The sequence below is a fragment of the Dasypus novemcinctus genome, chromosome 13 (genome assembly GCF_030445035.2).
Source record: "Dasypus novemcinctus isolate mDasNov1 chromosome 13, mDasNov1.1.hap2, whole genome shotgun sequence".
Lineage (NCBI taxonomy): Eukaryota > Metazoa > Chordata > Mammalia > Cingulata > Dasypodidae > Dasypus > Dasypus novemcinctus.
Window position 1 is genome coordinate 61849488 of NC_080685.1, and position 21812 is coordinate 61871299.

The 21812-nt window shown below is 39.5% G+C and overlaps 1 protein-coding gene and 1 pseudogene across 1 annotated transcript in view; both read left to right on the plus strand.

Annotated features, from left to right (window-relative positions):
• The window catches only part of CACNA1E (calcium voltage-gated channel subunit alpha1 E), a 439591-nt gene that overhangs the window by 44473 nt on the left and 373306 nt on the right, over positions 1 to 21812 (plus strand). The gene's annotated exons all lie outside the window — the stretch shown is intronic.
• Positions 382 to 5581, plus strand: LOC139436300 (RNA-binding protein PNO1 pseudogene; annotated as a pseudogene).

The window sequence follows — 21812 nt, forward strand, 5'->3', positions numbered from 1 at the left end:
GATCCCATCATTTTTAAGTAAACTTTTTTCTTGATTTGGCACTTGCCCTGTTACTACAATCCATAAACTGTTTTCTAGAACTTTGAGAAAGATGTTTTTCTGCCAGTTCTTGCTTGTTGTTCAAAGCTTCTGTGGTGGGACAGAGCCATGAAACATCTCACTCTGCCATATTGAAAGGGGTGAGTTTCACGTATGCACTTTTAAATAAAGTGATTAGCTTATCTCCTGCTTCATTATTCTTGTTTTTTTCTCCCAGTTTTGGTATTGCTCTGACAGGCAGGCAGTGTACCATGATTCTGCCTTTTCACATTGATTATGTTGACTCTAACATGATAGGATTGGGAGTTGCTGACTTGGTTTTGAACACTGGATGCTGAGGAATTGATAGCATCTATATTAACATTTTCTCCCTTTAACTTTGCACAGTGAGTCAGCAGAACTGTATGAAATGATGTCAGTTTCTTTTTGCTTCTTCCAAGAGGGTGAGAGACCCAGACAGGAACGGGGTGAACAGACAGCTGGGACCTCTTTCTGTTGCATGACCACTACCTCCCCATGAACCACCTGTAGAAGAGGCTGGGCTGCAGACCTATTTGTTTTATTTAACAAATACTGATTACACATCTACTTTGTGCCTGGTTCTGGGCTAGGTGTAGGGATTCCAAGATGAAAAAAAGACAAATGCCTCCCTCAATTAAAAAAAAGAGTATTACAAATTCTGTGGGGTGGTAGGTAGTATATGACATGGGGGCACAGAGGAATGTGTCCAACCTTGTCTTCATGGTGGATGATCATGGAAGGCTTCTTTAAGGAACTGACATAAATGTCAAACCAAAAATCATATTAGAGACATTTAAGTAAGCAAAATGTGTGAATTTGTGTGCATTTATGTGCTTATGTGCATGTAAATATTGGGAGGGAATTTAAGAAGAAATGAAGAAGAGTTCAAGGTAGAATAAACAGCAAGGGCAAAAGCCCAGAGACAAGAGAGAATTTGGAAAATGAGAGACTTGAAAGAAGAAAACTATGGGTGGGTCTTTGAGTGTAGTAAAAGCAAGGATGGGGTGCGGGGTGCAGATGGCAGGAGATTAGGTTTGCAGGGCCTAAGAAACTAGATTATATTCTGTAGGTGAAGTTAAGACACTTTTACTTTAACCTCGGGGTAATGGAGAACTACTGAATATTATAAGGATTATAAAAAGAGTTAGGTACACGATTAAATTTTGGTTTTAAATGGATTATTTTAACTGGGATGTGAAGAATGTCTTGGGAGATGGGTAGCACCAGGGTAAATAAGACCCACTGTAGTTGTATACTTGCAAAAAAACAGTAGCCTGATTTAAAAACTGGCAGTAGAGAAAGTGGGTGAAGTTGAGAGAGATTTAGTAATTGCAATTGATAGAACATGGTGATTAATTGAATGGGGTTGAGGGAGAAGTGGTAGAATGAGATGACCCAGATTTCTGGGTTGGGCAACTGGATGGATAGTAGAGCCATTCATTGCTACTGGGGCCTAAAAGAGCAGGTGTGGGAGGCTGGGATAGAAAAGGTGAGGTCAGTATGGATATGTTGAATTTGAAGGACTTGTGGGATAATCAAGATTGAGTTTCAGTCAGTTTCCACTCATATGGCCAGGCTAATTATCAATACTTTAATACTTCTGAACTGTTGAAAAACACCAATTATCCTGAGCACCTCTCCCCCATATTCCCTCTTTTTACTTTGTTTGTCCTAGATAACCCAGTCTGTAGGACATCCCCAAAATCCAGCAGCTAAATGGTTAATATGTGGCATAGCAGTGGGTCTCCTATTCTGACCAAAGGGGTCTTTGCCCTTGCCAAAGCATATAAGTATTTTGAACCTTTCACTTTGGAGACAGAAAAGTGGAGATGACCTGTGGGCAAGTGGTTATAGAAAGTCAAGAGAACATTGGCTTCTGATCAACTGAGGTGGTGGAGTAAGATGCTCCATGGTGCTATTGCCCTGCAGAATCTTTGAAAAATTAGCAAAAACTGGCAAAGCCTTTTCCTTCAGAATTCCAGAAAACAGTTCAATATTACAGTAACTGGGTGAGTGCTGAATGAAGAAAACACAACTTTAAAAAATGGTAAGAGAAGCTCATGGCACCCTTGCTTACCCCTTTCCCACACCTTCCTGGCATCGTTTGGAGCTAGCCAGCACTCTCATTGTGGGTCCCTGGTCTTGTTCTAGAGGTATCAGACAACTGCAGTGTCTGTATGTCACTGCTAGTTTTTCAGATGGCAGCCTGAAAGACTGAACTGGGAAACTCATCTTGGTCTCATCCTCCCAGATCTTGCCCTTCAGGCAGAAGCGGCTTGAGGATGACTAAAGCAATCTAAGAAACAATTAAGTCAAAATGGCCTGGGGCAAAGGGTAACCTGCTTAAGTTATATAATAGAGCACCCAGAAGGACTAGAGAGTCTATTTCATAAGGGCTAGAGGAGGTATTTGAATTCCTACATACAGGGGAGTTCCTAAGGCCATGAGCAAGCAAAAGCCCAGGACAAGGCACAGGCTCAGAAAAGATGGAAATGACCCTGAATTTCACATTTGTCTTGGGCTGATCTTCTTGATAGGAGAATGCCATCCAACACAGAGGCAATTTGAAAAGACTGTGAAAGGTGTTTTTACTTGGTTTCTTTGTTTCTGTTACCTCCTGGCACTCAAGGGAATTTCTGTCATATCACTAGCTGGATACAAACTTAAGGAAGAGACAATGCAAGGGCTAAGTCCCAAAGTTAAGATTTTAAAATATTAAAATGTACAGTGTGCAGTTAAAGATTATAAGACAAACAAAGAAATAGGAAATGGTGGCCCATCCAAAGGACCATGATAAAAAATTCAGACACCGTCAAGGAAGAAGACCAGACTTTAGACATACCAGACAAAAATTTGAAAAAATGATCCTTGGGGGAGCTGTGCATGTGTTCCAGCTGGAATAGCCTGCCTGGGCTGGAAATTACTGGGGGTGGAAGCTGAAATGGAGGCACAGAGTGCTGGGGCCAAGGATGGCTTCACCCAGGTTACCTGCAAGGGTGACCAGAGGGTGAAGAAACAGCAAGCTGAGCAGCTGTCTGCAGCTATGGAGGGTGGGGATATAGGCCGCATGGACATGAAGGAGGCCCAGCTCATGAAGAGACCCATCTTCTCACCCTTTTCTGGGGTTGGACTCCTGAGTGGGAAAGAAGAAACTAGGAAAATTCCAGTCCTGGCTAACAGATATATGCCATTAAAAGAAAACTGGATGAAGATGTTTACTCCTGTTGTAGAATATTTGTGACTTCAGATATTTTTACGGATGTTAGTGCTCTGACAAAACAAGCTGATTTTGTGAAAGCTTTTATTCTTAGACTTCAGGTGGAGGATGCATTTGTCCTCATCAAGTTGGATGACTTTTCCTAAACACTTTTGAAATTACATATATTAAGCCTTTAAAGGGAGACCACCTCTCAAAGGCAAAAGGAAGAATTGCTTGCAAAGGAGGGAAAACCAAGTTCGTCATAGAGAATGTGATCAGGACATGAATAATTTTGGCTGATTTGAAAGTTCACATCCTTGACTCTTTTCAAAACATCAAGAGGGCAAGAACTGCCATTTGCAACCTTATACTGGGAAATCCTCCATCAAAGATTTATGGCAATATTTGAACTGTGGTCAGCAGAGCAGCAGATTGATTTAGATTTCAAATAAGAGACTTTATTTTGTCTTTGGACTCTAGTGAGAAAGACCTTACATTCTACAAGAATTCACAAAAAAATAGGGGAAGGATTTTTCAGTCACTTTTAAGCCTTGGTCCTTTCTTGCATTCTCAGAAGCATTGACACAAAGGAAAAGTTTGATAGTATTCACACTTAACTGCTTTTAGTATAATTTAAATATCAAAATTTAATACATTACTGTACTTAAACATTGAGTATAATTTAAATTTTCATTTTAAATCACATTTTCAGATTTACATTGTTTATAATTCTCATTTAGAGGGGAATGTCTTGCATAAACAGTTCAGTATAAATTTACAGGTTTTTAAATTTATACATTTATAACTTTTTATAAATTTATAAGCCTTTCTTCTCTATGGATTGTAATTAAGTTATCTTAGGAAAAAAATAATCCTCAGGGAGAAGTTGTGGCCTAAGTGTTTGAGCACCAGCTTCCCACATGGGAGGTCCTGGGTTCAGTTCTCAGTGCCTCCTAAAAACAAAAAAACAAACAACAAGTAAACAAATGTAAAAACCAACTAGGGGAAGCTGATGTGGCTGGCTTCCCACATAAGGGTACAGGTTTTAACCCCCAGCCCTGGTATGTAAAAAACAAAACAAAACAAAACAACAATCCTAAACATGCTCAAGCAAGGAGATAAAGGAAAACACAGAGAAAGAACTAAAGGATACCAGGAAAACAATGAATGAACAATATCAGAATCTCAGTAAAGAGATAGCAATTTTAAAAAGAACCAAACAGAAATCCTGGAGTTGAAAACCACAAAAACTGAAATGAAAAATTCCCTACAGCATTTCAATAGCAGATTGGAGCTAGCGGAAGAAAGAATCAGTGAACTTGAAGACAAGACAATTGGAGTGATATAGACTGAGAAGCCAAAAGAAAAATGAATAATAAAAAAATGAATAGAGCCTAAGAGACTTGTGGGACACCATAAAGCATATCAGCATATGAATTATAAAAGTCCCAGAAAAGGAAGAAAGAGAGAAATGGGCAGAAGGAAGATTCAAAGAAATAATGGCAGAAAACTTCCCAAATTTAATGAAAGACATGAATATGTACATTCAAAAAGCCCACTGAACCCCAAACAGGATAAACTTGAAGAGAACCATGCCAAGACACACAGTAGTCAAACTGTCAAATGCCAAAGACTAGGAGAGCATTCTGAAAGCTGCCAGATAAAACAACATGTTATGTACAAGGGAATCCCAATAAGATTAAGTACTGATTTCTTGTGTAAAATCATGGAGGCAAGAAGGCATGGGACAAAATATTTAAAGAATTGAAAGAAAACAATTGCCAACCAAAAATTTGATAGCTGACAAGACTGTCTTTCAAAAATGACATTCCCAAATAAACAAAAGCTGAGGGAATTCATCAGAACTAGACCTGCCCTACAAGCAATGCTAAAGGGAGTTCTTTGATTGAAAGGAAAGGACACTAGACATGGACTGAAGTGGCATAAAAAAAGATCTCTGGTAAAGGACCGTAAAGATAATTATAAATGCCATTACTATTGTATCGTGTTTTTTGGAATGTATTAATAACTCCACTTTTTATTTCTTATAGGTTCTAAAATGCATAAAAGTAATGAAAAATCTATGACTTTAGATATATAATGTATAAAGATATAATTTGTAACCAGCGGACAGAGGAGTATAGGAACAGTATATGTGTGTGCTATTGAACTTAAGTTGGTATCAAATCAAATGTGATTGTTACAGATTTAGGATGTTAAATTTAAGCCCATAGTCACCACAAAGAAAATATACGAAGAATGTATACAGAAAAAAATGCAAAGAGAGTCAAAATGTAAAATACAAAAAAAAAAAAACAAAAACAAATAAACATGAAAGTTAGCGTTAAAGGAAAAATTGAGGGACAAAAAAGGTATAAAACTTATAATGACCAAATAGCAAAATGTCAGAAGAAAGTCCTACATTATCAGCAGTTACTTTAAATATAAACGGATTAAACTCTCCAGTCACAAGGCATAGAGTGGCAGAATGGATAAAAAAGCATTGCCCAATTATATGTTGTTTACAAGAGACTCAAATTAAATTCAAAGACACATGTAGGTTGAAATGAAATGATGGGAAGATGCCATGCAATTAGTAACCAGAAGTGGGTTGGGGTAGCTATACTAATAGTAAATATACTAATAGTAAATATAGTAAATATATAATATACTAAATATAGAAACATAGTATATTAAATATACTAAATATAGTAAATATACTAATTAATGTCTAACTAAAATAGACATTAGCTTATTAACTTATTAACTTATTTAGTTAATGTCTAACTAAAATAGACATGAAGTGAAAAACTGATACAAGGGACAAAGAGGATCAAAATATAGTGATAAAGAGGTCAATTAAACAGTTAAACATAACAAGTATAAATATATATGCAACTAATGGCAGAACGTCAAGATATACGAAGCACATATTGATAGATTTGAAGGGACGACTAGATGAGTAGATTTGAAGGGAGGAGTAGATGAGTAGGAGACTTCAATATATCACTTTCAGTAATGCACAGAACATCTGACAAAAGATCAGTAAAGAAACAGAAAATTTGAACGATGTTATAAACTAACTAGACCTACAAGACCTACATAGCCCTTCACCCAACAGCAGCAGAATACGTATTCTTTATTGCACGTGGATCATTCTCCAGGGTAGACCATATGTTAGGTCATGGTAAGTCCCAATAAATTAAAAATATTGAAGTTATATGATATATCTTCTCCAATCACAGTGGAGTAAAACTTGAAATCAATAACAAAGGGAGAAATAGAAAATTCACAAACGTGGAAATTAAACAACACACTTTTAAACAACCAATGCTTCAAAGAAGAAATAACAAGGAAAAATAGGAGCTATCCTGAGGTAAATGAAAATGAAAGTACAACATACCTAAACTTATGGGAGGCTGCATAAGCACTGGGAGGGAAATTTATAGCTCTAAATGCTTACATTAAAAAAGAAGAAAGATAACAAATCAGAGACCTAACCTTACAACTGGAGGTTCTAGGAAAGAAGAGTAAACTAAACCCAAAGTATGCAGAAGGAAGGAAATAAGAAAGATTAGAGCAAAGAGAAATGAAATAGAGAATTTTAAAATAGCAGAAACAAACAAAACAACAGCAGAATCAAAGAAACCAAAAGTTGATTTTGTAATGATCAATAAAATTGACAAATCTTTAGCTAAGTTGACAGAAAAAGATGGAGAGGACACAAAAAACTAAAATGATAAATTAAATGGGGACATTACTACTGACCATACAGAAATAAAAAGGATTATAAGAGGATACTGTGAGCATCTGTACAGCAACAAATTAGATAATTTAGATGAAATGGGCAAGTTCCTAGAAGCACACAAACTACCTACACTGAATCAAGAAGAAATAGAAGATCTAAATAGACCAATAACAAGAAAAAATTAAATCAGTCATAAAAAACATCCCAGCAAAGAAATGACTAGTACCAGTTGACTTCACTGATAAATTTCACCAAACATAACAAGAAGGAATAACACCAGTCCTGCTTAAACTCTTCCATAAAATTGAAGAGCTGGGATCACTTCTTAACTTATTCTATGTGGCTAACATCACCCTGATACCAAAGCCTGATAAAGATACAGAAGAAAAGAAATTTACAGACTAATATCTCTTATGAATATAGATGCAAAAATCCTCAACAAAGTACTAGCCATCTGAATCCAACAAAACATTAAAAGAAATATACTCCATCGTCAAGTGGGATTTATTCCAGGTGTACAAGGGTAGTTCAATGTAAGAAACTCAATTAATATATATACCACATTAATAGAATGAAGGAAAAAACCTCATGATCATCCCAGTTGACAAAGAAGACATTTGACCAAATCCAGCACCTTTCTTGATAAAAAACATTTAGAAAACTAGGAATAGAAGGAAACTTCCTCAACATGATAAAGGGCATATATAAAAAATGCACATGGGAAGTGGCTGTGGCTCAATCAGATGAGCTGCCGTCTACCATGCGGTAGGCCCTTGGTTCATGTCCTGGGGCCTCCTTGTGAAGGCAGGCTTGCCCGCACACTGAGGATGCCGCAGAGCACCACCTGGCCAGCAGATCCATGGAGATCAGACTCAGCAAGGTGATGCAACAACAACAACAACAACAACAACAACAAAAAGAGAAGAGACACAAGCGAGAATACAGAAGAGCCTGCAGTGAATGAACACAGAGAGCAGACAGCAAGCAAGCCACAAGGGGTGGGGGTGGGGGTGTATAAAAAAACAAACAAACAAAAAACTCTGCACAGCTAACATCATAATCAATGGTGAAAGACTGAAAGGTTTCCTCTTAAGATCAGAATAAGACAAGGATGTCCACTGTCACCACTGTTATTCAACATTGTACTGGATATCCTAACCAGAGCAGCTAGGCAAGGAAAATAAATAAATGGCAACTAAATTGGAAATGATGAATTAAAACTTTCCCTATTTTTGGATGCCATGATCCAATATACAGAAAATCCTGAAAAATCCACAGCAAAGTTACTAGAGCTAATAAACAAAGTGGCAGGGTATAAGATCAACACAGAGAAATCAGTAGTGTTTCTATACACTACTAATAAACACTCTGAAGAGGAAATAAATTTTAAAAATCCATGTACAATAACAACTAAAAGAATCAAATATCTAAGAATAAATTTAACCAAGGATGTAAAATGTAACATTAAAAAAAATAAAGACAAAAAAAAAGAAGAAAAAAAAAAGGATTTATAAGCAGAACACTATAAAACATTGCTAAAAGAACTCAAAGAAGACTAAATAAATATTAGGACATTCTGTGTTCATGGATTGGTAGACTAAATATTGTTAAGATGTCAATTCTATCCAAAAAGTGATTCACAGATTCAACACTATCTCAACTGAAATAGCAAGAACATTCTTTTCAGAAATGGAAAAGCATATCACCAAATTTATATGGAAGGGCAAAGGGACCTGAATAGTCAAAATGATCTTGAAAAAGAGCAAAGGTGGAGGACCGACAGTGCCTGATTTTAAAAATTATTTCAAAGCTACAGCATTCAAAACTGCATGGTTCCAGCATAAGGGCAGACATATACACTAGTGTAATTGACTTCACAGCTCAGAAATCAACCCACACATTTATGGCCAAATGAGTTTTGACAAGGGGACAAAGACCACTCAATTGGGAAAGAATAGTCTCAACAAATGGTGCTGGGAAAGTAGCATATCCTCATGCAAAAGAATGAAGGTGAACTTCTACCTCACACGATAAGCAAAAATGAACTAAAAAGGCATCAAAGTCCTAAATGTAAGAACCACAACTATAAAATTCCTGGAAGAAAACAGGAAAACATTTTCAGCACCTTGTGTTAGTCAATGGTCTTGTCATCTTGGACTTTATACCAAAAACCCACAGTACAAAAGAAAAAATAGTTAAATAGGACTTCCTCAAAATTATAAATGTTTGTGCATCAAAGGACTTCATCAGGAAAGCAACAATGGAAGCATCAGGAAAGAAGAATGGAAGAAAATATTTGGAAACCACATAACCAGTAAGGATTTAATATATGCAAGTCAACAACAAAAAAGACAGACAACCCAATTAAATGGCAAAGTTTTGAATAGTCATTTCTTCAAAGGAGATATAAAAAATACCAGTAAGTACATGAGAAAAGCTCAACATCATTCACCATTAGGGAAATGCAAATCAAAACCACAGTGAGCAACCACCTTACACCCACTAGGGTGACTGCTGTTAAAATATAGAACATAACAAATGTTGGCGAGGATGTATAGATATCGGAACATTAATTCATTGTTGGTGGGAATGTAAAATGGTACAGCCAATGTGGAAAATGGTTTGGTGGTTCCTCAGAAAGTTAAGTATAGAATTATCATATGACCCAGCAATCCTACTTCTAAAGATTTGAGAGCAGGGACTTGAACAGATATTTTCACACCGATATTCACAGTTGCATTATTCACATTTGCCAAAAGATAGAAGCAACCCAAATGTGCACCAACAGATGAATGGATAAATAAAATTTGGTATACAAAATGTGGTAAAATAATCCATACAGCTATATTATTGAGCTGTAGAAAAGAATGAAGTTCTGATGCATATGACAAACATGGGTGTCTCTTAAAGACATCATGTTGAATGAAATAAACCAAACACAACAGGTCAAATATTGTATGATCTCACCGATATGAAATAATTAGAATAAACAAATTCATATGAATGGGTGTGGGGTGGGTGGGGAAGGAATGGGGAGTTAATCTTAATTGATGCAGAGTTTCTGCTTGGGATGATAGAAATGTTTTGGTAATGGATGGTAGTGATGGTAGCACAACATTGTGAATGCAATTAAAACCATTGAATTATATATTTGAATGTAGTTAAAAGGGGGGATTTTAGTTTGTATATATGTTACTAAAAAATAAAACAAACAAACAATAGGTCGGTACAACACTGTGAACCCTAATGTAAACTATGAACTATAGTTAATAGTATAATTACTATAATATTGTTTCATCAGTTATAACAAAAGTACCACCCTAATGCAAAATGTTTATAATAGGGCTAACTGTATGTGAGGTGTGGGGAATATATGAGAACAGTATATTTTCTGCATGATTTCTTGTAAACCTACAACTTGTCTAATAGAAAATGAAAAAAAAATTGGAGAGGTCAGGACTAGGAATGCTCTCTGAGTCATCAGCCTAAGGTTGAAGCCTTGGAGAGGATGACAGTCCCCAGGAAGAATCTACAGAGTATGAAGAGAGGTGCTCGGGCTAAGCGGTTCAGACTTTACCCTAGAGGAAGTGAGAAGCCACTAAATTATTTTAAGGAGGGTCATAAGATAACTGGCGGGGGTGGGGGTGGGGGTGGGGGTGGGGGTGGGTGGGGGGGTAGGTACTGAGGAGAATGAAAAAGAAGTCTGATAAGGTTGCTGTCTTCAAGGAACTTACAGTCTAATTGGGGTAGACAAGATAAATGCTTCCCCTTGGAAAGGAACTGGCTCACCAGGGGGTGATGGGAAGTAGCAAGTGAATAGCATAGAGAGTAATTGTTTCCAGAGAGAGTCATCAGTGGGAGAAGTCTTCCTCAACCTATCAGTTAGAGTTGCTGAGGGCTATTCAATTTATCTTTGGTGGCATTCCTAATAGAAAAGACTCCTCCTTCCCAGAGAAGATGACTAAGTGCCTTGAGTACTCTTTCAAAATCTTGAAGTAGCAAAGGCTCTTAATAAAAATATTTTAAAATGATGTTTTATAGTTTATAAAGCCCTCTCCTTTGAGTGTTTATTACCTCATGTCATCCCTTCAGCAGATATTTGACATTGTAGACATAAGAAAACTATACAGTTCACTAGTTGCAAGGTAACTAATAAATGATGGAGCCAGGCTACCTATCCAAGTCTTTTATATTCAAAGGTGGGCTCTTTCACACTTCTCCAGGGGTTTACAAAGTGTGTTTTGGAGCTCCTTCAGGGGCTTCTTGGGGTTGCAGGTGATGGGAAGCATCAAGGAAGCAGGGCTCCTACCTCAACTGGGTTGTCAGGTATTTGTCAGTTTCCTACCCCAGTTTTCTTTGCAACTTTCTTTGGAGAAAGCATTTCCCAGTGTATAAAACCTACATTATCCTGTCTAGAAGACTGTCTCTTGGCAAGCCTGTCCCTAAACCACCCTCCAAAGTTGGTGGTGATTCCTTTGCCAAACCACTCACAAGATCTAGCATCTGCCACCTCCTTGATTCCTCTAACCCTACCCTCTGACTCTGTCCCCAGTTTCCTCCCTCTGGACCTGTGCTCTGTGGTGCTGGTTTTTCTCAGCAGGATGTCTGTTTGCTTTCCAACCCCTCTCCCCTTCCCCATGGGCTCCTGGCACTCCAGACACTGGAAGAGTGAATATAAAATTTTACCAGCTTGGATTTGTTCTCAGAAATGCATTGTTGCTGACCCTGTGACCACCAATTTTAGTGTCTTCAAATCTTTTCTTTTAAAAGCATTTAGTTTTTCTCCTCTCCCTCCCCCGCACTGCCGTTTTTGCTGTGTCCATTCGCTGTGTGATCTTCTATATCTATTTATCTTTTTGTCTTCTCTTCTCATCTTTCTTCTCTAGGATTCACCAGGATTCGATCCTGGGACCTCTGATGTAGAGAGAGGTTCCTGTCAGTTGTGCCACCTCAGTTCCTGGTCTCTGCTGTACTTCACTTGACTCTTCCTTTTGTCTTTCTTTTGTTGCATCATCATCTTGCTGCATGACTCACTTGTGTGGGCACTGGCTCACTGCACAGGCACTTGGCTTGCCATGCAGGCACTGGCTTGCCATGTGGGCACTTGCAAGGGCACTTGGCTCACCGCATGGGCACTTGGTTCGCTGCGCAGGCACTCAGCTCACCGCATGGGCACTTGGCTCTCTGCGCAGGCACTCGACTCACCACACGGGCACTGGCTTGCCACTCAGGCTTGCCTTCTCGTCTTCTTTTTCACCAGGAGGCCCCAGGGATTGAACCCGGGTCCTCCCATTGGGTAGGAAGAGGCCTTTTCAGTTGAGCCACATCAATTCCCTGTCTTCAGATCTTGATGGACTTGTATTAGGACACATCATTGCAGCGTTTTCCTGAAACCAGGGTATCTCAAGCATTTGAGTCTACCAATTCCCAATTCTTCAGAAATTATACTTTCATTAGAATAACCCCTTTTCTATTAAAATATTTTTTAAAAGGCTACAGTTCATCCTGATGTATGAGTTGATGTGTGTTAGAGGGTAAAGAGAAAGGCCCAGAGGCAAAGAAAATCGTTTTACTTCCTAATTATGAAGTAAAATTAAGAATGACTATTTCTGCAGTTTTCATTTCTGAGAACTGTCTAGAATTTAATGGCAACTTCCCAGCTCTCACTTTGAGAAGCACTGGCCTAAGCCTTTCTCTTTTTCTTCAAATATTTTTTGAATACCTACACTGTAGATACAAAGCCTAATGCTAGACTCTGTAGGGGATACAACGATTTTAAATGATTTCTGCCCTCAAGGGAATTTATGGTCCAGTAGGAAGAAGCAGTTTATATTTAAATAATATTAAGATGCAGGGAAGGGTGGTTGGAATAAGGGCTGAGGATGGTCTGAAAATGGAAGTAATCAGTCTATTTTGAGTTTCCAAATTAGAACTTGGTATTATGACAGATGACCCTTTTATATCCTATTCCAGAGGTTTGGGGATTGATGGCAAAATCCTACTGGGGATAGAGCACAGGAAGCAGAATGGACATAAGGTTCTGCAGAGTGCAGGAAGCAGAATGGACATAAGATTCTACAAAGGAGAGTTGACACTTTTAAATCAAGTCCCAATTGCTAGTATAGTTGATGGTGGAGAATTCTATACTCAAGGGGAATTCTGATATTTGGAAAAACTCAAGATATTTTAGCTGTGTGTTTTTGAAAATGTATTTAATCACCAGTAGTCCTTGCTCTCATTGCACCCTACAGACTGGCGCTGTGAGAGACAATATTTCCTGCCATTCCACTGGAACAGCTCAGCTGCCAGATCCACAGCTGGGAGGCAGTGCTGTGTAGTGGAAAGGGCCCAGGCTCTGGAATCAGAGACCCAGGTTCAAATCTTTGCTCTTCTTTCCCACTGTCTTGGGTTTGTTACCTAACTTCACATGCTGCAGTTTCCTAACAGTGCAAACGGCAAATAACATTTACCCTGCTGGGTTGTTGAGAGGATGAGATATAGTGCAGGCAAAGTGCTTGGTCTATAGAAGGCACTCACTAAATATACTTTATTGCCTTGATTATGAATCTAAGGGCTTCATAGTGGATTCAAGGACCACAGGCTGTGGGCCTGAGTACAGTTGTTATACTTCACTCTTACAAGTGGTCAGGAAAGCCATGATGTATGGTGGAGTGAGGATCTTGAGATGGAAGGGGCCTTCCAAAGTAGACAATATAAAATAGGGCATTTATAAACAGGAAAGAAATCCAAGGCCTCAAAGAGGTGAAATGACCCCAAAGGCAAAGCAGGGAATGTAACCCGTTTTCTCATGCCCAAAATAATGCTCTTCCCCTACATAATTGCTTCTAGAGTAGGTGAAAAGTGGCCCCGCTCTGCACCTGTGCCGCACTCGGACATGGCCAGCCAAGCACACAGGCTGAGTGCTGAGGAGAGGAGCCCACTCCTGCCGAACCTGTGGGACGTGGGGTAAGAGGTGCTGGAAGGCCTCAGTGCCGTTTTCAAGCAGTTCTATTTCAAAGACTTCAGTAGGACATTTGGGTGCATGACTAGAGTGGCCCTGCAGCCTGAGAAACTGGACCATGTCCTGAATGGTTTAACATGTACAACAATTTCCACATCACCCTGAATGCCATGAGTGCGCAGGAATGTGAACCTGTCCAGTTTTGTCCGACAAGTAGCAGTGTCCATGACATAGACTCTGCCCTTCCTGGTTTAATTCCTTGGGGATAGGGGGTGACTGAACTGGGAATCCAGGGAGAGAACCAAGGAGACCTTGCTCAAGTAGAAAATGCCAAGTCAACCCTGTTGCTTCTGTTTGGGGTGTGCCCTTGCTGTGGAAATGGGTGATGACTGTTTCACTGCCAACACCAGAACTGGAGACCTTTCTCCCAACACCACTCCCCTCATCCTTGGGGCTCTGTTCTGTGTACAGTCATTTGAATAAGCTCTTCCATTTCTTTGTAACCTCCCAGCAGCAATTTCTTTCCTAGTTGCATCTTTCTCCCTCCCTAATTCGCTTCCCAAGAAGCTGTGATAGAACGTAAAACGAACTCCTCTCTTAGAAACCAGAACCCTAAAGTGATGAAAACACAATGTGCTTTTACATCTCAAATAAAACTCTTGTATTTCTTTCTGTCTCTCAAAAAAAAAAAAAAAAAAAAAAAGGAAAAAAATAGGTGACAGCTTTAATCTACCTGTCAGGGGTTTGGGAGTATTCATGAACTAATACATCTCAAGTACCCTTTGCTGGACCACATATATTATAGGCAATTCTTTTTTTTATCAGCATCATCTAAGCATTCATAACATAAAGGTATCAGAAAGTGGTAGGAGAAATGTGCTGTCTCTCCTCTTGCTTTTTATTGCTCAGCTCTCTTCTGCCCTTTGGTTCCTTAACTATTTCTTTGCTCACTCAGTTCATGTATCAGGGTATGTGTACTATGGGGAATACAAAGAAATATAAAGATCTTTCTATGTAGCATGTAGAGAAGACATGTCCAGTTGAAAAGTTGGATAAACAGTACCAGAAAAAAAAAAAAAAACAAGCAAAAATGCAAGCAGTATTGCAAGGAGCTGTATAATCAAATGCTAAATGGGAAATCTGCATCTATGGTTCCCAAATGCCAGTTTATGGATTGGTACCTGTTGATGATTACATTTTCATCAGTCAGCTGTGAAATGAGAAAAAAGGGCAAGTAGGAATTATTTCAGAATGTTAGATTTATTTTATAGGATTTTCTGAGATTATATACTTTAGATGTTTTAGTGCTGATGCCCTCTCCTTTTAGAAATGATGGATAGAAATAGTTGTGGTTGTTTTTCAAAGTTATACTTAGAAAAACAAAAAGTTGGCCATGTTACATTGATTTCTTTAAAAAATGTCCTGGTCCTTGAAATCCAAAAGTAAAGAAACCACTCATGTGCACAATGTCTGGAGTCAAGGAGAGGAGCAAGTATTGAGTACTGCAAAGTTGTGGGAAAGCTCCAAGGAAAAGGATAAACACTGGTAAGGAGCTGGAAGGATGGAAGGATTTGAAAAGGTAGAAAGGTAGTGGGAAGGCCTTCCCATTGAAGGAATAATGTAAGCAAACTTTGGGAGCAAGATTGGAGAATTTGTTTAGGGTAGTAGGGAGGAAAGTTTGGAAGCCTTGTCTATTTCCCCACTGTGTCCATAAAAACATTCACCCAGCTATTGCCATTATAAAAACAGACCTCTGGCTCTGTAAATGAGGCAAATCACTGTCCTGAGCAAGTTGTGCAGCCATGGAATCACTGACTCTAGTCGTCTTGTATTCCAGTTCTGGCCCTCTTACTCTCATGCCTGTGTTTGACCTTGCCTTAACCTTCCCATCTGGTGTGTAGTAACTCATCTCCAGTTCTGACCTCTTACATCCATTCTAGACCACAATTAAGATTCATTGTTGGGTCAGACTGACTTTGCTCTTTCTGGACTTGTCCCTGGGATCTGCACCCTAGCCATACCCTTGAAGGCAGCATGTACACAGAGGTGATCCAGGTTCCATGAGGAAGACCTGGTGAGTAGTGATATGCAGGATGCCTTGAAAGGGATGCCTAAGAGAATGGAAGAAGGCTCCATGGAACATGGTGACTGGGTAGAGAAGAAGGAATCAGTGGCCTAAGCCTGGGTGATAGGACTGGGACAGACACTGTTGACTGAAACAGGAGAGAGCCTATTTGGAGGAGAAGATGAATTTGATTTCAGGGATGTTGAGTTCAGGAGTAGGAAGGGAGGAGAAGGAAGAGAAGGTGTGGTAAAGGGAGGCTGGAAGAGAAGGACAAAGTCTATTTGGAGCTATCAAGGATTGATGATTAGAAACATCTGGAGAGAGACCTCATCATTGCTATAGGTCCAAGTGAATGTGGGGAAGGAGGAGAAGGCTGGAAATGTGTGCAGGGGAGGCTGGGCAGGTGGGCCAGAGACCATGAACTTGGGGCTGGAGGGGAATCTGTGCTTTCAGGACTGAAAGTGTGTTTCGCCAAAGGTGAGCAGCCGAGGGTGAGGGAGAAGAGTGCTTGTTCTGTGAAACTCCATGTGATCCGAGGTATTACCTTGGCACATATTCAAACCCCCACCTGCTTTTCTTGGTTTCTTTGCCCTTGCCTACCTCCTCCTCTTTCTCCTCCTCCTCCTTCTCAGGGGAAAGCCCCTGCTTTCAGGAACAAGTTGCTGGTAGGGCAGGGAGAAGTTAGGGACCAAGGGGGCCACCCCTTCTTTAGGCCTCCCTCAGGGAGGATTTATTTGAGCTTATTTATGGGCCTGGAGTTGAGAGCCCATGTTTTGCTTATTCAACCAGCTTCCCACGCTGCCAGGAAGGTGCTAAGCAGCAGAAATTCATATTCACCCTCTCCTCACCCTCCCCGCTCTCTCTGGTATTCTTCAACTCCAACGGGAGCTAATATTTACCTGCAGCATTAGCTGTGGGGCTGTGGGATGTGACAGCTGGGGGTGGAGAAGACTTTTTTTCTCTTCTTCTCCCCCACCCATCTTTCCCTAGAGGTTTAAAAAGGGGAAAATTTGTAATTGTAATCTTTAAGACTGCCTGGTTGAGATGTCAGAGGACGCCGGGAAGAAAGAGTCAAGGGATCTTGTGTTAGCTTCTCTACTAAAAACAAGGATGGAAGATAAGTGTGGAGGGAAAATGGCCATAGAGATGCCTAGTCACTGGGCAATCCAGAGAGGGGAGTAGCTCCCAGCCAAAGTACCTTGTTTCTTACAAGTGGTGGTGTAAATTCCAGTGCTGGGGATTAGCAGGCATGCATTCGAGAGTCCAAGGCATTTTTGTGATGGGACTTACCTGGCACTGGCCAACATGGGCAACTTTTTCTACAGAGGAGGCCCAGCAGATTTTTACATTGAGAGACACATCGTGCAGGGCTGGGACACACAGCTGCCCCTTATCCCCTGGGAATATGCATAAAGGGCCGCTCTGACAGCCTACTGGGAAGATGACCCATTGCTCCTTTGTGTTGACTTAGCCTGAGCACTAATCTGCTCACCTATCAATAGTCAAATATATAGTAAGTTAAAGCAAGTGTCCAGTGCCAGGAGTAGGAGAAATGTCTCAGTGCAAAATGGTTTGTGAATGACAGAAAGACAAGTAACTGGTAATGTTCTAAGGTCTTGATACATTCCTGCCATGGGGAAGAAGATTTCTCAGTGTTAAAAAAATATTAGACAAGATATCATTTATGGGAGTTTATCTGGGCTGTTTGTGATTCATGAATCAGATAGCATCTAAACCACAGGTGGAGAGGAGCTCCACTGAGAGAGTGGTAAGGGGAACCTTATATAGGGTGAACACAGAAGCAAGTGAGGAAATGTTCTGATTGCCTGACACTAAGTTTCTATAGCACATAGGGGGCTGGGCGTCTTACAAAGTAGGGAGCAGATATACATTGATTAGTATGGTATGCTTTTCAATTCTGAAAAGCTGTCTCCACTGGACTTAAACTGATTTATCACCAGGAGTTGCTTATCTGCAGTTCTGCAAGATGCATTCCATTTTCTCAGGTAGAAACAAGTTGTTTTATCCTCTGGAAAACCTTTTCTTGGAAAGGGGTCCCTCCCAGCAATGCCCAGTATAGGTGGCCATTTTATTTTACTTAATTCCCCCTTTTGGACACTTTTCCAATGATCTCATTAGAAACCTGGCCAGAACACTCCAGTCCCCACCATGGATTTCTTTCCTTGTCAGGCAGTTGAGTGGGCTTGGTCAGTCGTTCTGTTCCTTTCTTCCTTCCCTTTCTTGATTGCAGTGAGGTTCGTTGGGTATCTGTTCAATTACATTTAAGACCCTTGGAGTGGAGTTACTTTCTCAGCTGAGCAGTTTACAGGTATAGCCTTCTCTGAGTCAGGGTGTCTATTATTTTTATTTTTATCTTTAGTCTCAGTCTACTAGAGCCAGTCCCATTTCTAGCTCATTTTCTTTTTGATTAGCTATCTTAAGAGCAACCATCTGTCTTGAATGTGACAAGGAACTTGAACAGAATTCTTGAAACACAGTTCGTACAACAAGAAATAAAAACATATAGACTAAAAATCAGTATTAAAAGCATAAATCCAAGATAACGTCAATAATACGCTTTGTTGCCATATTCATTAAAACCAAGAACCTGGGCCAGGAACTAGGTCTGTCATTGAAATGTTTGGGCCTGACTGATATAATAAAAGACCTTAACTTGGTGCTTTACCTTAGTTAGGTTATTTATCACCGTGTCAGACTTATTAACACAAAGCCACATTTTCCATGGGCAATTAGGGTATCCAGAATCTGCTTGTTTTGCAAGACCATTGAAGCTAAGCTGTCAAGCTCAGCCTAGGGGCCTGGAAGAGCATTAGAGGGTGGTGTTAAGGCTCTGTTTCATAGCCTTAGATATGTTTATAACTGCTCACTCAGGGCATAGGTCCCTAGGGAAGTTATGATGGTGTGCAAGAAGAGTGAGCCTGTGTTACTGTAGGTCAAGGGCTTGATGGTGTATCCTCCCTCTTTTGTTGGTTTGAGGCCTGATGTACAAACGATCCTAAGTTAGCCATCTGACTGATATTTGGGGTAGATGATATATGCAAGATCACAGGATGCAGTCCAATTTATAGGTAGGTAAGAAAACTATGCAGTTATCTGCAGCTTACAAAGGGTATGCAAAATAGCTCAGGCAATGAACAGGGGCAGAGATAACCCACAATTGTTTTCTATCAAAACACAAAATTTCTCTACACTCCCCCTCCTTTAGATCAAAGAAAACCCCCAAAGAAAAATTATTCTTCATCATAAAATAAGGCTGGTTTCATTAGATTAGGCCTGATTATTTTCATAGGTGCAATAATAGTGATTTACCATAAGTTTGCCTGGCTGGAAGTTTTCATAAGGAACTCCAGATTGGACTTTTAAAAGCCTCTTGAGGTTCTGAGGGATTTGGGGAGAAGGAAAGATAGGTGTAATATGGGGGCATTTTTGGGACATTGGAATTTTCCTGAATGACATTGCAATGACAGATACAGGCCATTATATATCTTATCATAACTTACAAAATTGTGAAGGAGAGAGTGTAAACTATAATGTAAACTATAATCCACACTTAGCAGCAATGCTCCAATATGTGTTCCTCAGTTGTAACACAGTAATGAAGGATGTTGTTAATGCAGGAAAGTGTGGGAGGGGTAGGGTGTGGGTCAGGTGGGAATCGCCTATATTTTTAATAGAACATTTACATAATCTAAGTATCTAAGTATCTTTAAAAAATACAAAAAATAAAAAAAAATCAAGTATTAAAAAAAGCCTCGAGGCCTGGAAGCCAAGCCAAGAACTTGACATCAGATTTCATCTGTGGTACCTATATATTTTAGTGAGTTCCTCTTTTTCAAGGTTCTGAAAGTGTCATATGGTTCCTGTGATTGCCAGAAAGAGACCTTCCTTATTGACCTATAAGGCTGGGAACCCTGGAACCAGGTACCAGACCAGTTTTTCCAAGAGGATTTTATAAGTATTGGCTCCATACAGTCAACCTTACCTCCTTAAAAAGTCTCTGATCATGTCTAACTAAATGAGCATCATTCTCAAATATGACATTCTAGTCAAAGCCTTGGTTATATAACCAGTGTCTCCAATTCTGTCCTGTTAACAAGGAGGACAGATTCTTAATTGAAACTATGCAAGTAATTGTTTTACCATAAAATAAGAGTAGTCAATAAGAGTTTCCAAATTCTGGAGAGATCAGGCAGGGAGAAAAACATAAATGTTTTATGATTTATAGAAAGCTTAGGGGTAAAGAGTAAGGGATTCCTTGTGTCTAGAAAACAGAACATTGAAACATCAGTAATAATCCAAAGAAAACTTATAGTAATTCTTTATCAGTTCATTCAGTCCTAGATCTTTAGTCCTTGTTCCACTCAATCTAGTGTTAGCAAGCTCGTGAACCCAGGGGCTTCTTTACATGAAGTCTGGAGATCTTGACTCAGACCAGTAGTATGGTCTCAAAATTACTTAAGCAATGTTGTTAGAAGCCTGTACCCTAGAGTACATGGCCTAGTCCTTTCCATGGGTCTCTGAGACAGTCCTTTTTGTTGAAGAGGAAGTATTCAGGCCTGCATCTGATTGCAGATGTTTGGAAGCATCAGAATAAAAAATATCTGTAGATGACAAAAGATATAAAATGGCCATGGTTAATTTATTACTCTTTTACAAAAGTGAACAATCTGATGAAAGTTCATTAAACATTTTTTTTAAGAATAGCCAAAAATGTGCTAATAGCACTATACTGTTGTCTAATATCAGATAGATCAGTACTAGGCCATCTCATAGACAGTGAGGACATTGACAAATCTCTAGGAACTTTATAAAATTCCTGAGCTATTTATGTTAATAATATTTTACTCAGACAAATTTAGCCTACAGAAGGTTAGAAAATCTTTTTCAATTTGACAACACTTCCCATGCAACTCATAACATATCAAATAAACGTAACTATTTCTAGCACCTCTCTTTTTATAAAACGAAAGAGCAAATTATTTGTGATTTTCCAGGGCCCTCTGGAAAATCCCAAATAGTCTGAGATCAAGAAGATGTCGTATACTCCAGCACCTACAATCTGATTTATTGGACTTACCACACTCAGCTAAGATGGAGGTGAAGAAGGACAACCACCACACCATGGAGCCTAGAGTGATTACAACTGAAAATGGGAGGATTGCATCCAGCATCCAGGAGGAATCTGAGCCTCCTCTTGACATAAAGGTGCAACGGACACAACCAATCCAGTGTCCACATAGAAGAGGTGGCATTGGATTGGGAAAAGTGGACATAATGGACAAAGGGTATGGGGAAAGGCAGGAAGAGATGAGAGGTGGAGGCGTCTTCGGGACATGGAGCTGCCCTGGATGGTGCTTCAGAGGTAATCACCGGACATTGTAAATCCTCACAGGGCCTACATGATGGAATAGAGGAGAGTATGGGCCATGATGTGAACCAATGTATATGAGGTGCAGAGGTGCCCAAAGATGTACTTACCAAATCCAATGGATGTGTCATGATGATGGGAACGAGTGTTGTTGGGGGGGGGGAGAGGGGGGGGTGGGGGGGTGGGGTTGAATGGGACCTCACATATATATTTTTAATGTAATATTATTACAAAGTCAATAAAAAATAAAAAAATTAAAAAAAAAAAAAAAAGAAGATGTCGTATAGTGTTTGATTTGGGGAAGACAAAATATCAAAAGTTGTCAGGTTTGAACATTTTGTTAAATAGAGTAATGGGTCACTGAGAAAAATATTTGGTTTCCTATTTAAC